At 42.3% G+C, this 24,852-nt stretch overlaps 1 protein-coding gene across 1 annotated transcript in view; it reads right to left on the reverse strand.

The window, feature by feature from the left end:
• Positions 1–409: 409 nt before the first annotated feature.
• CC2D1B (coiled-coil and C2 domain containing 1B) overlaps positions 410–24,852 on the reverse strand; it is a 2,494,855-nt gene continuing 2,470,412 nt past the window's right edge. The window contains exon 24 of the mRNA XM_044085963.1: positions 410–934. The gene's annotated coding sequence lies outside the window, so the exon portion shown is untranslated. The remainder of the gene's footprint in view (positions 935–24,852) is intronic.

Below are 24,852 nucleotides of genomic sequence, written 5' to 3' on the forward strand. Positions count from 1 at the left end.
AAACGGAAAATTAGCACAAAGGCCGAGGAGTGTGAGCAATCAAAACAGCATGGACAGGTGAAGTAAGGCACAAGGGTAGAGGCCTTATTTTCAATTTTTTAAATACATCGATATTTAGTATGAAAAGAAACATCCAATTTCTTTGAAAACATTCTTACAACATATATACACATTCAAAATAGGATGCCATTCATAATCTGAATTTTGCATATTCCATTCCTAAAATATGAAACATAAACTGTGCCAGCACCATTACACTTAATACTCAGGAATCCCACTTCTCTAAAATAAATGAGCAAATAATAAATATTACTATACCAGCTAATTTCCTGTGAGATACTTAAAGTTTAACCTGATGAAACTGACATTTCTCAATACTGTGCTCTTCGAATTGTAAAAGCAGACTGGGTATTAACACATATTTTATTAATATACACTTTTTAATCTTATTAGAAGACATTTATGTACAAACAAATATCCATAAAGACTCCCAAAAATAAATAAAACCATCTTTATAAACCTTTCACTGCATATTTATAACAGCAAAATAAAAAATACCCAAAAACTATTTTAAGATTCATACCATACTTGATGAAACAAACATAACACAGCATAAACCTGCTGTGAAGCATCTAAATGTTATTTCAAGGCACCCAAGACAGGCCAAGAATAAAGACCCAAGCATCAGCAGCACACCTGCATTAAAGTGAACTTGATTTGGAAAGCTCTTACCCCTCAGCACACCCAAGTATAACAATGTGTGGCATACTTTTGATAAAGACATATTATAGAAAGGTGACTAGAACAGAAAATACAAGTAATTATTCCTTTGGTCATTACTAATGTAGCAGCTTTCCAGTAAGGTAAATGTCCAGTGGAAAGTTTTGGTTTTCTGACTGACTTACTGCATATTTATTCCCAAATACAATTCAACCTGGAAAAGAAAGAGAAATAAAATGAAGCACTGTCTTTATCTGTAGCATAAACATGTAAAAGGTGGGATTGTAAAAGACTTAGCCATAGTATAAGTTAATCAGGTACAATGCATGTTTACAGCATCATTACATTGTTGCAGGTTGCCACCCTACCCAATTTACTCTTTTCTAACAACAGATACTGTTGAATGTAAATGTTATCTGGTCGTACCACTACACAGAATATGAAATCCTAACACCAATACATTCTACATGGAAGTCATATACTTACCATGAGGGCACATCTGGATGAGTAGGTCTATACCTTCATAACAGTAGAACTAATGCCATCAGGTGTTAGGCAGCTTGGCATTTAATCCCAGGCTACTAAATGCTAACCCAATGCCACATATTCTGTGCCAAGACATACAGAACATGTGGGCATCCTCATTTCAAGAACTTCATAATTTAACACAACAATCCTTTCTAGCAGTTGAGACCTGGCTTACAAACTCTCAACTAATCGTAAACCCCAAAAAACAAACTTATGATTTCCCAGCCTACTAAATCAGCCTTGTCCACTAACACTTTCAACACTGTATCACTAAATAAAACCATCATCTCTCCATCACCACACACCAAACTTTCAGGAGTCGAAATTGATTGCAACTTAACATTTGACATTCACATTTCCCAAACATTAAAAAAGTACACAAAATACTCAGAATGTTGTACAGGAACTAACAATACTTCAGTAAAAATACTAAAGCTACCATTGCCCAGTCTCACTTAACCTCCACAATGCTGTACACAGCTCCCATACTGACAAATCTAAAAAAAAAAAAATCAAAGCTAGCAAAACTTGAATCCTGTTATAACAAAATTGCCAGATATGCTACAAACTTACTAGCTAGAGCTCACCATTGTATAGCACTCAAGCAACTCAACTCGTTAGAGCACCCCTACCTCCTTCACTACAACTAGTTAACCACTGACCATAACATCCTTACGAACCAGAGAAAACACCTGCCCTACAAATATTATTTCAACCATATGCCACTAAAAGAACGCTACGTTCCACTAACAAACACCACATAAAAATCCATACAATCAAAAATCAAGCAGGAGAGTCCCTATTCTCAAATTATACAGCAGAAATCTGGAATGCACTACCGGAAAACATAGCTGTTATATCACTAACCCAGTTTAAAACAATGCTAAAAAAACACTTATTCAATAAGTGTCTATGTCCTTGCTCTGCTCCAGACTAAGCTCTCCCTCTGACTATGCTACTACCTTTGCTTCATTTACTGACCACACCGTCTCCCTCTGTCTGTTACCTACACCTCTTTGCATACTAAAATTACACAATACTATACCACTGTAGAGCTGATGACATATTAAGACTACACATTTCAATTTCCTTGTAAACTATTTTCAAAAATTGTGTAATGTCATAGGTTCATAGGTTTATACTAGGCTATCTGCCCTAAGGCATTTATAAGCCTAGCCCAAATATTTGTGGCTTACGCCACCCCTTATATGAAAAAATACTGTGCCCATTAGTTTGTTGTGCCTCTGTCCAGCAGTGACACAGAGATGATTCCCGGGATAAACCTACGATCTCCCATCCACAGGTCAAGATTTCTCTTGAACAGAGCCAGCGAGGTGCTCTGCCTCACATGGATCGGGATTTTATTCCACAGCATAGGGAGTCTCTGAGTGATAAATCTATCCCTCCAGCACGTCCTATTTATATCCGTGCTAAGGTTTAAGTCGCTTGCTCTAGTGGTTTTGGTGGATTTGGATTTTTTGAGGTGGAGCATGTCCATTAATTCCGGGTTGGACATGGCCTTGTATGTCAGGCACATGTCACCTCTGAGCAGACGGTATGCAACTGAATAGAACTGGAGTTTCTTCAATCTGGCAGCATATGACAGATTTTGGAGTCCCTTTATCCTTTTGGTGAGGAACTTTTGGGGTCTCTCCAATTGCTGCAGATGTCGGGTGAGATACGTCCCGAATGGGGCACTGTACTCGATCATTGGTCTGATAAGTGAAGAGTACAGGGGAACAATGACCTCACTAGATCTGGATGTGAATCCCTTCATGATCAGGTGGGCAATGTAGAAGGTCTTTCTAACCACTTTAGCAATGTGAGTGTCAAAAGAAAGGCCACTGTCAACCTGGGTCCCCAGGTCCCTTATAACCTCTTCTGTGCTTAGTGGATTGCCACCTATATGGTAGCATGGGGTTACCTTGTTTTTCCCGAAGGGTATGACTATACATTTTTTGGCGTTTAACTTCAGGCCATGGCTCTGGCACCAGCTATCTGTTTCCGTGAATCCCTTCTGAAGGATATCCGTGTCCGATGCACTTTCCACTATGGCGCCCAGTTTGCAGTCGTCTTCAAACTTTGTCAGCTAAAGTCCTCCCATGTTGGCCTGTACTTCTGAGAAGTAGATGCCGAACAATAGGGGGCCAAGGACCGAGCCCTGTGGGACACCACTTGTGACCGGCTTGGAGTCTGACATAGCGCCAGCAACTCTAACCCTGTGGGTTCTGTCCTTAAGCCAGTTTGCAACCCATCTTGTGACATATGGGTTTACATTTAAGCTGGTAAGTTTTTCTACAATACCCGAGTGGGGTTTTGTGTCGAAGGCCTTTGCAAGGTCAAGGTAGGCTGTATGGACTGCCTTTCCCTCATCAATGGCCTTGGTGACTGTTTCGAAGAAGTCAACCAAGTTCAAAAGGCATGATCTGCCCTTGACGAAGCCAAACTGGGTCGGGTCCAATGTCTGCAAGTCCCCTATATCTTTGTTTATGAGCTCCATTATGATCCTCTCCATAGCTTTGCAGACTAGACTTGTTAAGCTTATGGGGCGGTAATTACCAGGGTCCGTAGAGGCACCACCTTTGTTGAGTGGGACCACAGTTGCCGTACGCCACTCCTTGGGCACGTATCCTGTGGTAAGGCTGAGATTAAACAGCTGCCTTATGTGCGGGTTTAATTCCTCATTTAGCTCGTGTAGCACACAGCTGGGGACACCATCCGGTCCCATTGATGCTGTGTTTTTAGCTTTAGAGAGAGCAGCTTTCACCTGCGCATTTGAGATGTCTGGGAGGCTACACTCTGCTGGGATAGTTATCTCTCCTTTAGGGGAGAGGGGGGTGAAGTTTGCACTGAACCTGTCTGCCAGTATGTTGGCAATGTCTGTGGGTTCAGTGATTTTTGTATCATTTTGGACTAATTCTGAGCATATCTGGGAGTTTCCACCCAGGTTCCTAACATAGCTGAAAAAGGCCTTATGATTGTCCTTTGAATCCATGGCAATTTTTCTCTCAAAACTGGCCTTAGTTGATTTTATGAGTGCTCGTATTTTTTACTAATAATGATCAGGGGTGACTTCCCTTTTATGGATTTTGTTCTATCATGTAATAGCTTTCTCCTCTTATTGTAAAGTTTGTTAATGGCTGGGGTCCACCAGACTGGACGTTTGCCCTTTGTGGAAAGAGTCTTGGTTTTATTTGGGATTGTCTGATCCATGCAGTCCTGGAGGTGTTCATAGAAGGCATTTGTAAGGGCTTCCGCAGCTAGGGTTGTGGTTTCCACTGGCTCAGGGGCCTTGAAGGATACCACACCAGTCTTGAGTAGTGTGAAGTTTGCTTTAGAGAAGTTCTTCACTGTGGTCTTTTTGTTTGGGGTGGGGCGGGATGTGGATTTCCAGTGAGATTAGTTTATGATCAGATCTCACCAATGAGGGATATACTTCCAGTGTGGAGCATTTTGTCCCCATGTTTGTGATAATGAGATCTAGTATATTTTCTCCTCTCATGGGAACAGTGACTAGCTGTTCCATGGCATTTGAATTTATGAACTCCAGGAACCGTTGGGCTAGAAAGTTAGGGCTTGAGTAATGTTCCCAGTCTATATCCGGGTAGTTGAAGTCACCCAATATGATGGTGTTTGGAGATACATTTATACCCTCCAGTGTCTTCAGGAAGGCTGTGTGGGGTTCCTGAGTTTGAGAGGGTGGCCTGTAGCATGCTACAATTTGTACAGCAGTTTTTCCTATGGTTAGTTGCACCTGGATGGTTTCCGAAGCTTGCGTTGCCACCAACCTGGAGGTGTGGGTATCCTTTATGAATATGGATACACCCCCTCCTTTTGTGGTGTGGTCCGGGTTTTGGGGCTGGAACGCATGATATGAGGTAAAACCTAATAGTGCCGGGGTGCTCTCAGGAGCCTTGAACCAGGTTTCAGTTACAGCACAGACATCGATGTTCTCCATACTGAGAAGGGCCTCGAGTGCGTGCATTTTGAGATTTAGACTTCTGGCATTGAGCAGCATTACCCTCAGTTTCTTCCCATTTTTGTTTTCTAGGGTGGTAGGTTTAGAATTTGAGCCTTGCCTAAAAAAGGCACTATGGGGGTGGCAAGAGCCTTAGCCAATATCCGGAATCCCAGGGTGACAGGTGCAAGCCATCCTCATGAAGCAGCGTGGCTTGTCAAGCATGTCATCCCAGGCAGACAGACACTGGATCCCCTTTGAATGACACCAGACATTAAGCCAATTGTTAAAGCTGATCATCTTGTCTCTATATTGTGCCATCATTCTTGGTGAAGGAAGGATACTGCTCAGGGTCAGGGTCATACCTGCCTGGGCTACATAATCAGAGAGCTCCTCTATGTCTCTTTTCATGTAGTCCAGGGAGGTACGTCTCAGGTCGTTCACACCAGCATGGACAATGACTGTGTCATATTTGTACTTGCCGTGGAGTGACCAGAGTGCTTGTGTTATGTGGTGGATTCTAGCGCCCAATAGGTAGCTTACTGTGACCCTCTCCTTGTTCAGCCTGGTGAGTGGGACGTCAGTGTGTCTGACTATGGAGTCACCTATGACAAGTATGTTTGGTGTTGTATTTGGCCTTAAGGGCTGTGACTGCTTTGCACACTGCTTTTGTGGTTTATGTGTTGCTTGTGGGGTGTCTTGAGGTAGCAGTTGTTTGGGTGTCTGCTTTGGAGGCCTCTGCTGTTTAGGTAAATTTTTACTCAGAGCCTCCGAGTATGTCTTTGTGTGTTTATGTGTTTGATTCAGTGGTGTGGTAGCATTATGTGAGGCTGGTTTTGTGGTGTGTGTAGTTGCCTTCTCCTCCTGTCTGGTCTTGCCAGTCTTGAGTTGAGAGAGCTCAGCCTCCAGTTTGGCTAAATAGCTGCATCTCTCGCAAGTCATATTTGCAAGTCTCGCAAATGTCATATTTGGTCTCTCTATTTATACAGAAACATATAATGATGACTGTCATTGTTCATGTTGGTGTGAATGACCTGAGACGTACCTCCCTGGATTACATGAAAAGAGACATGGAAGAGCTCTCTGATCATGTAGCCCAGGCGGGTATGACCCTGACCCTGAGTAGCATCCTGCCCTCACCAAGAATGATACTGCAGTATAAAGAAAAAATGATCAATTTCAACAATTGGCTAAGCTTCTGGTGTTATTCAAAGGGGATCAGTGTCTGTCAGCCTGGGACGACATGCTCGACAAGCCTTGTTGCTTTGCAAGAGATGGCTTGCACCTGTCACCCCTAGGCTTTCGAATACTGGCCAAGGCTCTTGCTGCCCCCATAGTGCCTTTTTTAGGCAAGGTTCAAAAGTCAAACCCACCTCCGTAAACAGCACAAATAAAAAAATGAGGGTTATGCGACTCAGCGCCAGGAGTTTAAATCTCAAAATGCACGCGCTCGAAGCACTCCTCAGTATGGAGAACATTGACATCTGTGCAGTAATTGAAACCTGGTTCACGGCTCCACAGAGCACCCCAGCACTACAGGGCTACAACTCATACCACACATTTTGGCCACAGAACATGGACTGAAACACAAAAGGAGGGGATGTATCCATACTCATCAAGGATACCTACACCTCCAGGTTAGTGGCGCAGCATGATACCTCTGAGATCATCCATGTGCAACTAACATCGGGCAAATCTGCAACGCAAATTGTGGCCTGCTACAGATCACCCTCCATGACCCAAGACCACCACTCTGCCTTTTTGAAGACACTGGAAAACATGAAGGTCGTACCGAACACCCTGATATTGAGCGATTTCAATTACCCTACCATTAACTGGGAAAACTACTCAAGTACAAACTCCCAGGTCCATCGCTTCCTGGAATTTATCAACTCAAATGCCCTGGATCAGCTGGTAAACTCCCCTAAAAGAGGTGAAAACATATTGGACCTGGTCATCAACAACGTGGGCGACAGGTGTTCCACACCAGAGGTCAACCAGTCACTGGCTAGATCAGACCATAAACTACTCACTCTGGATGTCCACACTACACAACCACCAAGGAAACCACATTGAAAAACTTTTCTATAGTAAACTTCACCTTACTTAAGACAGAGGTGGTAAGTTTCACAGCCCCCACGCTAAACGATAACAGTGTCCAAGATACAGGAACCTTTACAAATGCACTCTATGAGCACCTACAAGGATGCATGGATCATGCCATCCCTAGCAAAAACCAAGACTCACTCCCCTAAGAGAAGGAAACCAGTCTGGTGGACCCCTGCCATAAGCAGACTATACAATAGAAGGAGGAAACTAGTTCAGAAAAAAAGCAAATCCCAAGAAGGAAAGACATCCGTGATCAGTATCAGTAAGAAACTAAGGCCCCTCATAAAATCATCCAAGGCTAACTTCGAAAGAAAAATAGCCAAGGATTCGAAAGATAACCACAAAGCCTTTTTAGCTATGTCAAGAATATAAGTGGCAACTCGCATATAAGCTCTGAGCTAGTGCAAAATAGCACAAAATATACTGAACCTACTGATATTGCCAACATCCTGGAAGACAGATTCAGTGCAAACCTCCTTTCACCCACAAAAGGGCCAACAAAAATACCGGAAAAGTGTAGTGTCTCGGAAATCACATATGCACAGGTGAAAACAGCCCTTTCAAAAGCCAAAAGCACAGCGTCAATGGGGCCAGATGGTGTCTCAGGCTGCGTCTTGCACAAACTACAGAACAAACTAACCCCCCACCTAAACACACTGTTCAACCTCAGCCTCTCCACAGGCTACATGCCCATAGAATGGTGCACAGCAACAGTTATTCCGCTCCACAAAGTAGGGGCCACAACTGACCCTGGTAACTATTGCCCCATAAGCCTGACTAGCCTGGTCTGCAAGGCTATGGAGCGCATCATCGTTTAACTCATTAACAAAGACACTGGGAACCTCCAAACACTTGACCTGACCCAGTTCAGCTTTGTTAAGGGCAGATCATGCCTACTAAACCTGATTGACTTCTTCGAGACAGTCACCAAGGCTATAGATGAGGGGAAGGTGGTTCACACAGCCTACCTTGACCTCGCCAAGGCTTTTGACACCATTCCCCACTCGGGAATTATAGAAAAACTCACCAGACTGAACATAAACCCCTACGTCACGAGACTGGTTAGCAACTGGCATACAGACAGAACTCACACTAAGAATAGCGGGCTCCAGGTCCGACTCTAAACCAGTCACAAGTGGTGTCCCAAAAGGCTCGGTCCTGGGAGCCCTACTGTTCGGCATATACTTTTCAGAAGTACAGGCAAACAGAGGAGGACTATGGCTAAACAAGTTTGCTGATGACTTCAAATTGGGAGCCATAATTCACTCTCCGGCTGACACGGACATTCTCCAAAACGGCCTTACTGAGACGGACACCTGGTGTCAAAGTCATGGTCTCAAGCTATATGCCAAAAAATGCATAGTCATCCCGTTTAGGAAAAACAAAACACCCATGAATTACCACATAGGTAGCAGCCCCCTTAATACAGAAGAGATAATAAGAGATCTGGGGACCCAGGTAGATAGTAATCTCTCCTTTGACAATCACATTGCCAAAGTTGTTAGGAAATCCTTCTATGTAGCCCATCTAATTACTAAAGGGTTCACATCTAGAAATAAAGAGGTTATAGTGCCCCTCTACTCATCACTCATCAGACCCATCGTAGAGTACAATGCCCCATTTGGGATGTACCTCACAAGACACTTCGAACAGCTGGGAAGACCACAAGAGTACCTCACCAAGAGGATTACTGGTCTCAAACATATGTCCTATGCAGCCCGACTGGAAAAACTCCAGCTGTACTCAGTGGCATATCGCTTACTCAGAGGTGATCTCTGCCTGACTTACAAAGCCATGTCCATCTCAGAATTGATGGACATGCTCCACTTAAAGAAATCCAAGTCACTTCGAGCCGCTCGCTCTAGTGAGCTAAACCTCGCCACAACAATAAATAGAACATGCTGGAGGGATAGATTCCTGTCACAAAGACTCCCCATGTTTTGGAACAAAATTCCTAACTACATTAGGAAGAGCCCCTCACTAACACTCTTCAAGAGAAACCTTGAAGAGTGGATGGGTAACAGAAAATACACCCCTGGGATCACTTCATTGGCTCTTCTTGACAGAGGCTCAGTTAATTAATCAATGGTGCTGCGAAAGCTGACACACTCTGGCTAGGCTTATAAATGCCCTCGGGCAGATAGCCTAGTACCTACCTATGAACCTATGTAATGTCTCTCTAGTTATTGCTTAATCTTTTGATTTTTATTGATTTGGTTAAAACCTATCATGCATTACCTAAACTTAGTAATCCATTAATTAGCCTTTATGGATAGCTGTTTGTCCAAACTGTGTCTAAGCTAGTATTTTAATTTCTTTGTCCTATGTATACTACTGACATACTGTATTTCTGTATGTTCAGTGTGGAGCTTTTCTCCCCGGGTCTCCACTGAAAAAGGACATGTGTCCAATCGCACTTTCCCGGTAAACAAATGTAAAATAAATAAATTTGTAAAGTGGGTAAAACATGAATTAGACCTTTAGACTGAGATAATGAAAGAAGGAAGGCAGGTATGTTGCTGAGGATGGACATCCTCCTGCAGACACCACAGCTGTGTAGATAACTTACCATGACTGTAGCCGTTTAAATAATGACTGTTCCCTGTATTCTTAACATCTGGGATTTTCTCTACAAAGTTCTCTTTCCACTGGTTAATCAAATACCCTACTAAAGCTCAAGATCCTTCATCCACAAGGTATACACCACCCTACCTAGGCATGTACCAGAGTGTTGGAATAACACGTACACAGATCTGAGTAATTTTCAGGGTCTTCTTATCCTGATAATATTGAAGTTAGACAGAAGACTACCTTTCTAAAGAAATGTTTGAACCCTGAGGTACTAAATATTAAAGGCACAGTTAATTTGAGAGGACAGAATGTTTTAGGGCGGGGAAAGGAAAGCAATTAGACAATGTCTCACCCCAGCCACAAGAAAAACATCAAGAGAATACCTGTAAAGGGGATGGAGGAAGGGTACAGGTACTGTAATAGTGATCTCTTCAAGCATCTACTATTATGGTAAGGCTACCTACACAATTGTACTATGTTCTTCATTAAATCACTCTTCCAGTATTCTTAACATGTGGGAAGAAGGGTGTAGTCCTTCCAAATTTAAAATGCAACAAAGAACAGTCTTAGAAAATCCAAGGCATGCTCTACACTGAACATCCAGTTTGTAAGTTTTGTGAAAGTGAGGAAAGAGGACCAAAGTGGCTGCTTCAAGAATACTTTTAGAGTCTACACCTCTCATGAAAGCCCCTGAAGCAGCTACTGCTCTAGCAGAGTGGGCTTCAAATATCTCAGGTAGCTTCATGCCATGATTTGTATAACAGGAGATAATTACTTTGCAGATCCAAACAGAAATTTATTGTTTAGACCCTAGTAGGTCCATTTTCTTTAGTGCAAAAGACAGTTAGGCAGATTTCCCCTAGTCTTACGGGAAAAAAAGGTATGCACAAAAGGGCTCAGTATCTCAGAAAGAGTTCAAGTTGAAGTTAGGACCACTAGTAAGGTGGTTTTTCAGGTCAAAAGCTTCAAAGAATTATTAGTTGACTGAAAAGGTAGGAGAGTTATTTTTCTAATGCGTAAATCAAATCCCAGGCAAGAGCCACTCTTTCTTCTTGGAGGTTTAAAGTGCAGGAGAAAAAGTTTGACTTGATTAATGATAAAAAAATATCCAGTGACAGACAGAAACTGCTGAAAGACGTACCTTAGAAATGTATGATAAGCTGCACTTATGCAACTCATAGAGATACTGAAGTTCTAAAGGGTGCCCCTGTTGTATCGGGGTCTTGTACTCTAGTTTGACAACAAATGGAAATCATTTTACACTTGGATATGCAAAACTTTCTGCTGTTAGGTTTTCTAGTCTCTCTAAAAACACTGTAACACATCCAGAGAGAACTGGTGCCTGAAAGGAATTCGAATTTCATCATCCTCACTACCAAGTTTCAAGGTATGAAGATTGGGATATGTTACTAACTCCTCATTCTGAGTAAATAAACCCACCAAGAGAGGAAGAATCTGGAAACAACCCTTGGTTAGTTCTTTGAGATGTGAGAAACACTGCTTTCATGGTCAAAAGAGGGGTCAGCATCCTTCTCCTCAGATTTCCCCTTAGATTTTGAAATACTTTAAGAATCAGAGGAAAAGGTGGAAAGGCATACAGAAACTTCCCCTTCCATGTTACTGAGACAGCATCTGTTGCCACTGTTTTTATTCATGGACTTCCTGACGAAGAACAGAAACAAGTCTGTCTGGAGATTGCCAAACAGATGGATAACCTGATGGAAGACTTCTTTTTAGCATACATTCCTGATTGTCTGTCCTGAATCTGCTTAGAGAATCTGCCAGTGCATTCTGATGGTAGGGGCTGCCTACAAAAAGAGACTACGTTGAGTGGCTACTTACCAAGTTGTCAAGACTAGTCTGCAAAGGGAGTAAGACTTTGTCCCTGTATATGTACCAGTTGTCTACTACTACTTGGAAGGTTTCTGTGTCCACAACTGTTGGATAGGAAACCACTGATCAGGGCCATCATCTCTTGGATACTGAAGTGATTTTTCTGTGGCAAGGGGTCATACACTCATTGGTTTGTTGGGAACAGGCTCCCCATGTAAAGTCTGAGGAATTTGTCACTATGGTCTAAACAGGTGGAAGTTGTACAAAGGAGACATCTAACCCCAAGCACCCCCCCCCCCACACACACACACACACAGATTGGAGTCAAGCCAAATATAGAGAATCCTGAACCAGGCAAGAAGTGAATGGCATTTGTTGACTGAAAGCTTTTGTGCTGTGTTTACACTGACCTGAGATGCCACTGGAATTTCATCATATGAAACATGACATGAAGAACCATAAGAACGGTTGAAGCCATGAACCACAGGGCCTTTAGAAAATATATTGCTGAGGTTGACTTCTGTTTTGCTATGTTCAGAAAGTAGGTTATAGGTGGTAGTGTTCTGTCTGGAGGAATGTGGTACCTATCAGGCCGCCTAGGAAAAACACTCTGAATTAGGGAATTAGAGAAGATTTCTTTAGACTGAGAGTGGCTCCTGTGTTCAGAAGAAGGGTCATGGAAAACTCCAAATCCTATAAAACCTGTAACTGGAAGAAGCTTGAATCAGATACTGTTCAGGTAAGGAGAGATGTGAATTCTTTGGAGTCTGCAAAAAAGTTATAACAGGGGTCAAGCACTCTGTGAATATCTTGGATGCTGTAAAAAGTCCAAACAGCAAAGAAATATACTGACAGTGCGAGCCCAATACAGTGAATCTTAAACATTTTCTGTGATTTTGGTGAACAGCAATGTGTAAGTGAGCATCTTTTCAATCCAGAGTAACAAAGAGGGCATAAAGGTGCAAAAGTGTCAAAAGAATGTGAAGGGTGAGCACTATGAAGTGAGGAACCCTCAAGGAGGTGCTGAGATTGAAAAAGTCTAGAATTGGCTTGATTCTTTCCTGGAGATCAGAAAAAGTCTTGAATAAAATCATTTTCCTCCCAAAACTGTGAAGGCAGTACTTCTATCACCTCTAATAGAAGATGATTTGAAATAATAGGGGTCACAGGTTGTTCCTGATATTTGGAAACATAAGAAATGCCTAAGGTGACTGATTTGGAATCCCACTAATGTTGGTAAACTTTTCTTATGATGTTTAACACCCAGAAATCTGAAGTGATTGTTTGTTATAATGAGAGGAAAAGTGAAAGTTTGTCAGCAATTCTGAGGGAAGGGAATTATTGCCTAGGGTTTAGACGGGAAGCTGGACAGAGAAAGTCAAGGATGATCTTTATTACTATTGGAGCCTTGAAATACACTCTGTTTAATTTTCGAATTACCTTATTTTTTTTTTCTTGAATTGACTTTGCTTGATTTCTATAGTTTTGATTTGGATAGCTTTCTAAGTAAAGACCTGACTTTGCAGGTAATTCTTGTTATGTCTAGGCACTCGAGAAAGAATGCAATGTTTTACCCTTTGCCATCACTTTACTTCTCTCATTCTCTTTCCAGTTTTTTTCCTACTACTGCAGCTCCTGGAACTCCAAACAGCAAGCCTTTATCCACAGAAACATTCAAAAATGTAGTCTTTATGTCTTCTGGTAAAGGCCTTAGTCTCATGTCTTGGTTTGGAAACTCAAATATTTTCTGACTTATATTGAGCTAACACAGCTAAATGTCTGACAACTTATAGCCCTAAAAGGCAGGGTTGCAGATGTTACAGACTGTTTTATCAAACCTGTCAAAGGCTTTACTCTCTATCATTCATGTGAAAAAAAAAAAATTAGACACTAGTTTTGCTCTCTTCTCCAAATCTATAGATGGTAGTGAGGTCAGTAACGGGGTTCTTATGAAGGTATTTGTGTGAATCCTACACCCATTAAAATCTGTCTCATATTTTAACAGTTACAGATTGAGAATCTAATGTTAAGAGAAGCTGTTAAAAATGCATCTTTTAACTCTCCAAGCATCAGCAAAACATCTACAGCTTTAGGAATATCTATTTGGTGAAGGTCAAAAATGATATTTCTCACTAAACCCACTGAAAAAAAATCTTTTCATTTTAGAAGCTCTCTCCCCTAAAGAAATCTCATTTGGAGAGTCAGAGGAAAGAATATCTTTCACATCTTACTCATAATCAGAATAAGTGATTTGAAAGGTAAAATCCAAGTTTTCTTCATTAGAGTGATCATCTTTGTCTAAAAAAAAAGCTGTGTTTCTTTTTATAGAAAGAGGAGTGGTCTGTCCAGGTTGTAAGGCTTAAGTAGCCTTTAACAGTTCCAGAGGCAAAGCAAACCGTATATCCTTGACAATTCTGAGGAAAAGTTTTTTTTTCAGAAGAAACATGCTTAGGAGTAGGAGGAGGATATTCTGTCCTTTGATGCCTTTTATGTGGGATGTACACCTGAGGCTTCACTGCTCAGGGCTGAACCTCTGCTCTCCATACCCTTCGATCTCTTCTCTGAGAACCTGGTGTATACCCCGTTCACCTTCTGTAGTAATGACTACAGTTTCAAGAAACTCATCTTTGGACAGTGGAGAAGAGAACAGACAGAAGGATGGTCAGTGTTAATGGATGTGCCTTTCTCCCTGGTCATAATGGCCTCAAAAGTGGCAATGCTACAGGGCTTGAGAGATGCCTGTGAATGGTCCGGCGGCTGCAACTGAGCTTCACCACGTTCCACTTTCTCTGACCTAGAAGAGGAAGTGGAATTCACATCTTCATCGTTTCCTTCTTTGGGCATCGTATTCCTTTTCTTTTTAGCTAGAGGATCAAACACTGAAGAAGAAGAAGTGGATGACATAGCTTTAATGTTCCAACACTGACAAATCTTTTGCTCTCAAGATAATGAATGAGGGTCCTAAGGCCATCTTGGACTTGACAGGACTTAACACTGTGTTCTGCCCACAAACAGAATAAACAACTAGTGCGGAATTCACAGTAAGGACTTTGTCTGCTACAGTCACTCTTTCCTTTATTTTGCACAGAGATATGAGTAAAATTCACAGAAGCTGTAGGGAAGGAAGAAAGACTCCCCAACAGGGTATTTATTTTCTTGAGCTTCACAGACTGGACCTAATGGTATGAAAAAGCCGTTTATGTTGCTGACAGATAAATGAATATTAAGACCATGGCAAGAAAGTTTTGAAAATGGAATGGACAGTCAGATTTTTTATACTAGCACACTGGCATGTGTCTAAGGTGGATGTACGCCTAACAGAGAAAAGATAATGATCTTTACAAGGGTAGCCAGACAGATGGGACCTTTGCATGGAAAGTCCCAGATGTTAAGAATATTGCAATAAATGATCTAATGAGGAACATCAACTGTTATGATAAGTACATAGCTTTTGTATCTGGTCCAGCACAGTCCCAGGTAAAACTTTACTAAAACTATCAACCTTTTTTCTTTAGCATGACTTACATTTACTTGAACTTGTTATTGATGATGCAGGATGGACGTAAAAAAAAAAAAAAAAAAAAAAGACAAACTGTGTAAGTAGATTTTGGTTGCTTATGGCAGTTACAATGAGAGTTATAAGTTAATAAGATACAAGGAAAAGAAAAAACGTTGATATGCAGTTCTGAAACTTTAGCATCTTTTATTTTATTTAAACAAAGCCAAAATTTCACATGAGTTGCAAACACCATTAAATCAAGCCTTGAAAGTCAATGGTATTAACCAGAGATTTTTACTAAAAATGGAAAAAGATCAATAACTTAAATATTAGTAGGAGTTATTGCTCCTCAGTGGTATGTTGCAGTCTGTCCTCTTGAAATTTCTTGATGTTGCATTTGCACCACATGAAAGGGTGGGGGAATGAGATTTCTCAAAAATAAAGACCACTCACGAAGGTACTGACAACAGAGGGTGAGATGTCATCATCCAACTCTGGCTGATTCAGAGGTGGACAGAAAACCTCAATGTCAGGCCACACCAATATGAGCAAGCTTGCCTCCTTCTGTGCTTTGTGCACAAGTTTGGCACTACATGGCACTACATACATAGTAGGAGATGTGTGATGGACTCGTAGCAAAAGGGAAAACTCTATGAAGGTGGTCCTGGCATGTAATACTGGTTTCAGTTTTTACTTTTTAATCATATTCTTCACCCTTCCAGTGATAATCCATAATATTCTGAGAATCAGATACAAAGTCCAGCATAGAAGAATGGTAAACTCGAGCCTTCTCTCCTTTCACTAGCATGCCTTATACACATGGAGAAAGCGAAAGGGGCAGAGCAGACTTCCTAGGCCTGATTGCAGTATTTAATCATATACTAGGGAACTCAAGGGCTTAATCCGCAGGAGAAGGACAGCCTTTTGCTCATGCAAAGGAGGTTAAATGTTCAAAGCCTAGGACTTGCCTCAAAAAAAAAAAATGCCTGGGAGCACCTCATTTACTACATTCCTGGTTCTACGCCAACAATGGGCATGGGCTCAGTCCCTCACTAGCAAAAATACACCCTGCAACCGACAAAACACATGGAAGACCAAATGGCAGACTTCAGCACTAGAGGGGTTAACTAATGCTGGCCTCCTGCTTTCTTTCCTTTTTTCCTGGACAGTTCCAACATCTTCTTTGATAGATTTGTGGAAATAAACAACAGGCTGGCACTAAAGCTACCCACTGATGAGAAGGATGCAGTACTCAGCCTCAGCACAGAGGAGGTAAGAAGAGATCTAAGGGGAGTGAGCCCCAGGAAGGTTGCTGGCCCAGACAAGGCAACCTGAGCAAGGTGTTAAAAGGCTGTGCAGATCAATTATGCATAGTACTTAAGGAAATATTTAACACCTATCATACCATGATAAAAGTACCCTCATGCTACAAGGAAACTAACATCATTCCACTACCTAAGAAAAAAACACTCCCTCCAGCCCTAACGACTACAGACCAGTTGCGCTGACATCTGATCAAAAATCATCTTTCATCATGCCTACCTCCTGATTTTGACCCTCTGCAGTTTGCTTACAGAGCTAACCAATCCATGGCTGATGACATATCAGTAACACTACACTTGAGCATTTAGAGGCCAAAGACAACTAAGTGAGGATGCTGTTCTCAGCTAGGCATTTAATACAGTGGTATCAACAGCTGATACAAAAACTGGCACATTTAGGAATCAGTAAACATCTCTGTAACCGGATCCTGGACGTCCTGATTGAGAAACCACAGAAGGTATGTTCAGGTAAGAACACATCAAAGTGCATCAAGATTAACACTGAGGTTCCACAGGAGTGTGTTCTCAGCCCACTGTTATTCACTATCTTGACCCACGACTGCTGTGCTAAGCACAAGTCCAACCATATCATCAAGTTTGCTGATGACACCACAGTCGTGGGGCTCATCACAAAGGAGGATGAAAGGGCATCTCTGATCAGCTGGTGTGAGGCGAACAACCTTGACCTGAATGTAAGTAAGACCAAAGAGATTGTCATCAACTTCAAGAAAAGGAGAACAAACCACCCAGTGCTCAGGATCAATGGTAAGAGGGTGAAGAGGGTTAAGGGTATGAAATTCCTGGGTGTACACATATCAGACCATCTCTTGTAGTCAGGAAAAGTACAGTTGTGTACACTTACCATAAATGTAGATGTTCGAGTGTCTTCACTGTTGCAGTCATGACTGTAGGGTTCTCCCCTGCTGGCAGGCAGTCCTCGGTTGGCCAGAATCCCAAAGTTTGGGTCCGGTGTCGGCTGTTCAGCCATGCTCCCTGACGTCAGAGCGCCAGGAGTACAAAGCTGACAGCCGGCGCCATGTTCTCCAGTTTTTCTTGCCCCAGATGTCAGGTGCTCCAAAATGAGTAAGATCCCATACCCTTTGCAAATACACCTCAAAAGAAGGGTGAAGAAGGGAACCACACAAAAGAAAAAATAAGAGGGGACAGGAGGGAGGGAAACCCAGACTGCAACAGTGAAGACACTCGAACATCTACATTTATGGTAAGTGTACACAACTGTACTATGTTCATCGTGTTTCACTGTTGCAGTCATGACTGTAGGGTTGAATCCCAAAGCAGAATAAAAGGGAGGTGGTCATAAAGAAGAGGGGGCAGCTAAAAGGCCCTGCAAGACAGCAGAAGCAAAGCCTGCCCTAGACTTAGAGTAGAGAGGTAGATTGTAGTGCTTGGAAAAAGTATGCACTGAACTCCAAGCTGCAGCTTCCAAAATGTCTTTGGTAGGAACTCCCCTGAGGAAGGCAACTGAAGTGGCAGTAGCTCTGGTAGAGTGAGTCCTTATACTCCCTGGGATTTGCTTTCCATGGTGTGAATAACAAAATCTGATTCCATGAGCAATCCATTTAGAAATGGTCTGTTTTGAAATGGCTTTACCTTGGGAACTTGAAGCATAAGAAACAAACAATTGCTCTGATTTCCTGATGTCTTTGGTTCTTTCCAGGTAAAAACGTAGTTGTCTGTGTACATCCAAGGAATGCAAGATCCTTTCCCCCTTATTTTGAGGACTGGGGAAACAAGTTGGCAAGTGAATAGTTTGATTTAAAGCCACTTTGGAAACCACCTTAGGCATGAAAGTAGGATTAGCCCTTAAAGAAACCCTGTCTTGATGAAAAATAATATAAGGTTCCACAGCCATGAGAGCTTGCAACTACGAAACTCTCCTGGCAGAGGTCAGAGCTAACAGGATGGCTGTCTTCCAAGATAAAAACTTGATGTCAGAAGTGGCAGCAGGCTCAAAAGGAGGTAAGGTGAGTTTTTCCAAAACATAGTTGAGATCCCAAGCAGGAATGGGAGGAGATCTAGGGGGCCTCAAGTTCTTGGCTCCTCTGAGAAACAGTCTCATGAGCTGATGGGAAAAGATAGGAGGGTCTGTATTATAATGAGCAGAAATAGCAGAAGCATGGATCTTTATGGAAGAGAAAGAGAGACCCTTATGTAAGAGGTCTGTCAGGTAAAGTAAAATCAGAGGAATGTTAGGAATAACAGGATCTGAATCCTGAGCCTGCATCCAGGAGCAAAATCTTTTCCATTTTCCTGCATAAGATTTTCTAGTGCTAGGATGTCTAGCTTCTAAAATGACATCCATAACCTGCATGGGTAGGAGAGAATGAATCAAAGACCCTGGATTAACCAGGCCGCCAGGTTGAGAGTTTTGACATGAGAGTGCAGAATCTGACCCTGGTGCTGGGACAGAAGGTTCGGAGTCTGTGGTAATACCCAAGGGGGCTCCAGACAAAGGTTTTTCAGAGTTGGGTACCAAAATTGTCGAGGCCAATTTGGGGCCAACAAAATTATCATCTTGGGCTTGTCCTGTTTGATCTTTAATAACACCCGTGGAAGAAGAGGTAGAGGCGGGAAGGCATACCCAGAGAGGTTTCTCCAACTGAAAGATAGTGCATCCACTTTCCAAGCTAGTTTGTGGAAAGTCCTGGTGCAAAAAATCTGTAGTTGATGATTGAGGTAGGATGCAAAGAAGTCTATGTGAGGACATCCCCAGACTGCTGTAATCATCCTGAATATTTCGGTGTCCAGCATCCATTCATGTGGATCCGACAGGTTTCTGCTCAGACTGACTGCCAGGAAGTTTTGCTTCCCTGGTAGAAACTGCGCTTGAAGGTCCAGTTTGCAAGCTAGAGCTGTGTTCCATAGATTCACGGCTAGTCTGCAAAGGGGATAGGAATGAGATCCCCCTTGCTTGTTTATATACCACATAACTGTGGTGTTGTCTGTCCGTATCAGTAGCTGTCCTGGTTGTAGAAGATTCCTGAAAGCCAATAGAGTGTTCTGTACGGCTAACATTTCCTTTAAATTGATATGCAGGAGCTTCTGATCCTTTGTCCAAAGGCCCTGCAGACAGTTACCCTGAAAATGGGCTCCCCATGCATAATCTGAAGCGTCCGTGGTTAGTATCTGAGTGGCTGGAGGCAGACTGAAGGGTATTCCTATGTTTAGAGTACATGCCTTGGACGACCAAAGGAATTCCTTTTGGAGACAAGGCAGGATGGTGATCTGTATGTCTAAACTGTGGCAATGCTGAGACCATACACTTTTTAGGTACCACTGAATTTTCCTCATATGTAGTCTTGCAAATGGTATGAGAAGGATGCAGGAGGCCATGTAACCCAAAGCCTGCAGGAATTTCCTTGCAGAAAGCTGAGTTAAAGTTGCCAACGTTTTGAAAGTTGAAGCCAGCTGTAATTGTTTTTCGGATGTCAGAAATGCCATCTGGGTTATGGTGTTTAGAAGAGCACCCAGAAAAGTTATCTGTTGTGAGGGTGTCAAATTTGACTTTTTTATGTTTACAGAGAATCCCAGGAACTTGAGAAGGTTCTGAACAAATTCTAGATGCTGGAGTAAGACGACCTTGCTGTCTGCCTGAATTAGACAATCGTCCAGATAAGGGTAAATTTGAATTCCCTTGAGTCTGCAATAAGCTACTGCTGGAGCCAGGCATTTGGTGAAGACCCTGGGCGCAGTAGACAATCCAAAGGGCAGTGCAGAGAATTGATAGTGCCACGATCTGGCCCTGAACCTGAGGTATTTTCTGCATTCCTGCCTGATGGGGATGTGTAAATATGCCTCCTTTAAATCCAAAGTTACCATCCATGCATTTTTGGTCAGCATTGGAAGTAGCTGCTGTAGAGTAAGCATCTTGAATTTTGGTATCTCGAGAAAAGTGTTCAAGACTGACAGATCCAGAATGGGTCTCCATGAATTTTGCTTTCTGGGGACTAGAAAGAGTCTTGAGTAAAAACCTTGTCCCATCTCTGAAAGTGGAACCAGTTCTATGGCTTTCATAGCCAAGAGAGCCTCCACCTGGTTTAAGGCCTCTACCATTGATGTTTTGGAAGATCCGGCCATCCGCTTGGTCTTGGTAGGGCATGAAAATGGAATTTGTAACCTCTTGAAACCACATCCAGAACCCACTTGTCTTGGGTTATATGAGTCCAATTTAGGTGAAAAAGAGAAAGTTTTCCTCCGAGGGGGCTTCCAGGCAAGAAGTTCCTGCAGCCCAACAGAGGGAGTCATTGAGCCTGTTTTCTATGAGCTTGCGACCTGTCCTCTCCTCCCCTAGGGGTGGAAGCAGTCCACTGTCTTGGTCTATAAGAGGCTTGCGTTTGAGGCCTTCCTCGGGAGCGTCTGTATCTACCCCTCTGAGGCCTGTCTGAATTGGGAAAGGGACAGTTTTTTGTAGGCCAATTCCTACTAAATCTGGGTGGCTGTACTTGTAAGAAATCTTTAACCATTTGCATGGATTTTGCCTTGTCCTCCATTTTCTTTATCACCTCTTCAGCCTTAGGTCCAAATAAAACATTATGCTCAACAGGAGCATCCAATAACTTAGCTTTTACTTGATCTGGCAAGTTTTGTTCCTTTAACCAAGCATGCATTCTAATGACTGTACCAGAGGCAGCAGCCCTACAAGAAGCCTCCAAGGCATCAAATCCACAGCGTAAACCATGTTTCCCAACTTGTTCAGGGGCATGCATTAAGTCATGTAATTCCTTATCATCTGCACAGGCAGAAATGGAAGTTAGCTTTTGTTTCAAAATAGACAGAAGAAATTGCTGGTATTTCAGCATATGAAATTGACAGTTTAAAGCCCTAATAGATAAAGTAGCAGAAGTGTACACTTTTTTGCCCCATCTTTCTAAAGATCTGGAATCCTTCTCAGTGGGAATGGGGTTTTTAGCAGTAGCGGCCTTAACCCCCTTAGGACCCTGAGAAATGGTTTCAGGATCAGCAGTAGGATTCTTGTATAAAAACTGGTGGGAATCAGGAACCCTATAATATCTGTCTGGCTTAACAGGAGCTGGAGGAAAAGAGTCCGGAGTTAAGTTAGCCTCTGAAAAAGCATCATCCACAATATCCAAAATAGGAGGGATAGCCAGGGGTCTATGTTGGGGAAGAAGAAGAAAATCCCTAAGTCTTTTCTTAGATTCTGAGTACTCCTGTCCTTCCCAGTGAAAATGTTCCCTCATTTCATGTAAAGTTTCCCCAAAAGAGAAATCCTCAGGGGGAGAAGCTGAAGGAATGGATTCCTCAGCATCAGAATCCTAATAAGGAAGGAAAGAATATTCCTGGTCAGAAGAAGAAACTGAAGAAACAGAAGCCTGATCAGAGGAGTCATAATACACTTCCTGCCTTGGCCTTTTATCTGGAAGGGGATGTGAACCCCTAATCATAGTAAGTAAATCCTCTGCCATATTAAGTAACTGTTTCTGAGACTTGGGTGCCGGATCAGAAGAGGCCTGAGCTGTAGTCTTTGATTTGGAAGGAGTCTTTGCCTTTGTCTTTGGCTTTGCCTTTATTAGAAGCTGAGTAGGCCTGAAAACCCCTTCAGAAGCCGGTACCTGCACAGAGGCTCCGGACCCATCCGAAGGAGCATTGTCCGAAGGTCCTGCAACAGAAATATTCAAAGGCCTAGCTGGCTCCTCGTGGGAGTTCGTTTCGGCCATCGGTTCCGTAAAGGCTGACGACAGGGGCTGCAAAAGCGCCTCACTGACGACGGCCGAACCTGAAGCTGGCTCTGCTTGTACAATATCATCCGATTTGGACCTCGGAGGCCTGTCTTTATCCTTGCGTCATTTGTGAACTCCGGTAGTCGGAACCGAATCCGACGACATTTTGTAATTAAAGCGCCTACCGAAGTAATGAAATGCAAAATCGTACCTTCGTTTAATTGTACATTGATTGAATCTAGCACAAAACCGACAACTAACTACGTCGTGGTCAGGGCCTAAGCAAGGAATACAGTAAGAATGAAAATACTTATGAGGTATTTGCTTCCCACATGAAATACAATTATTAACTTTTTCTGACATCGGACTGGAGCAAGAAAAAAGTTTCCCCAACGAGGTACTTAGCTCTGAGTAGGAGAAGAAATTCTTCAGACTGAAGTACGTTTAGCAAAAATTGTCAGGAGTCAGCCGTCCAGCAAATGCGAACTGCTATCACTGCACGGCAAGAAAGACTGGAGAACATGGCGTCAGCTGTCAGCTTTGTACTCCTGGCGCTCTGATGTCAGGGAGCATGGCTGAACAGCCGACGCCGGACCCAGACTTTGGGATTCTGGCCGACCAAGGACTGCCTGCCGGCAGGGGAGAACCCTACAGTCATGACTGCAACAGTGAAACACAATGAACATCACCAGCCAACTGGTCAAGAAAAGTGCACCAACACCTCCACTTTTTAAGAAGGCTGAAAAAACCTCAGCTTCCTCCTCATAATCTCTCCACCTTCTATACAGGTGCAATAGAGAGCATCCTCATCTGCAACTTCACAGTCAGGTTTGGAAGCTGCACAATTACAGAAAGGAAAGTGCTACAAAGAGTGGGAGGGGTGCAGAGAAAGTAACAGGTCCCAGTCTTCCATCGAAGCATCTTTATTCTGCAAGAAGCATTCGAAAGGCCACCAAAATAATACAGGACAACAAGCATCCCATGCATGGACTGTTTAAGCATCTGGTATCAAGCAGGAGATATTGCAGCATCCGCTGCAGGACTACAAGATTCAGTACCAGTTTCTACCCTACAGTGATTTGACTTCTGAACTCGAGCACAAGTCCCAGAGGTCTGGACACATAAGTAACTTATTATTCATTTGTGCAATATATACTTACATATATTCCAAGTAAGTGCACTGTTTGTTTATTATAGCCATAGTCAGTATTATTTAACTCACTCAAGTGCAATATTAGACAAATAACTTCAGTTCAATCTGTAGTGTGTTTTGTATTACTTTAAATATGGTAGTTAATCTAATTCAGGGGAGGGTATTCGTTTCATATATAAGTGCTGGTAAATGTCTCTGCTTTTTCTTGCGTGCATTAGGAGTAGTACTGTATTTTTTAGTTATGTTTACTCCTCGACTTGTATGTGCTGCTTCACTTTCCTTTGTAATCTCAAGAACTGAGCTGATGCAAGAAATTTCATTTAGGCTACACATGAGTAGTTCTAAATGACAATAAAGTTTGCTTTGACTCTTACCTTTCCTCAACACACTGCAACTCTTGCCTTTAGCTGGATGCTAAACACCATCTACTGATTCCTGCACTAGTCTGCTTTCATTGCAGCCATCCAATTAATACAGGAATATGCTTCTGTTTGCTTTTATCACCAGTGGAAATGAAAAAGGCTGATGCTCTGGCCACTTACAGCAAAAGTCTGTATGTTGCGTTTCTTTCCCAAGTAGAAACAGCAGCTCCTGTATGTGGGTCATGGCAGTTGATTTGGTGAATCAAGGCATGCTATGAAGGCTTATATATTTCTCAAGTAGACATGGAACTCAGGAAATTTTCCTATGACTCATTAAAACAAAGATCAAAACTGCACAACGGCAAAGAAATTACTTAGAAATTTGAAGCTGGTCATGTCTTTGTAGTCTTGTTAAGCTCTGGTATGAGCCAATAGGAGGGAGCTAAAAATCTGAAAGACACGAACTAAAGTAAAACTCAAATAAAGGAGATTCAATGAGTTTTGAACTGAAGATAGCCATTCTGGGTAAGAAAGCCCCTTTTCAGGAGAAAAATAACTAGTTTACCTGCACATTTTAACAACATGGATAGCAGCCAATAAATTGTACTGAAAGATGGTAACACTTCACTCCATAGAAGAAAGATCTGACAATAACATATGAGTAAAAGGAGTCATCCAGTTCCATCACATTTATGGACCATCTGTATGGAAAGGAACATTATGAATCATATAACCACTGCTGCTCGGGCCAAAAGGGAGTCACCACAATGATTTCTGGGGAGTACTGAGTCTTCAGAATCACCCTGGAAATCACTGGAAAGCGTGGAAATGCATATAAGAACATCCCCAACCAAAGGAATGAGAATGCAGTTTTTCTGCTTCTACCTCCAAGGAGTCCTGGTACAGAATTTGTTTAGATGTCTGTTTTCAAAGTAGCTAAGAATTCTGTATAGCTGAAAAAAAGAAAAATTATTTTACCAAATATGTCCAAACTTTTGTCCACAAAAAAAAAAAATAAATAAAAAAATGCGCAGGAACAGGTGAAAGGTGCCATACAAGAAAACTGTGTAAACTTGAAATAAAAAGCAAGTACCGAAC

Source organism: Protopterus annectens, chromosome 10.part0 (genome assembly GCF_019279795.1).
Source record: "Protopterus annectens isolate FY-2018-M chromosome 10.part0, PAN1.0, whole genome shotgun sequence".
NCBI classification, from domain to species: Eukaryota; Metazoa; Chordata; order Ceratodontiformes; family Protopteridae; genus Protopterus; species Protopterus annectens.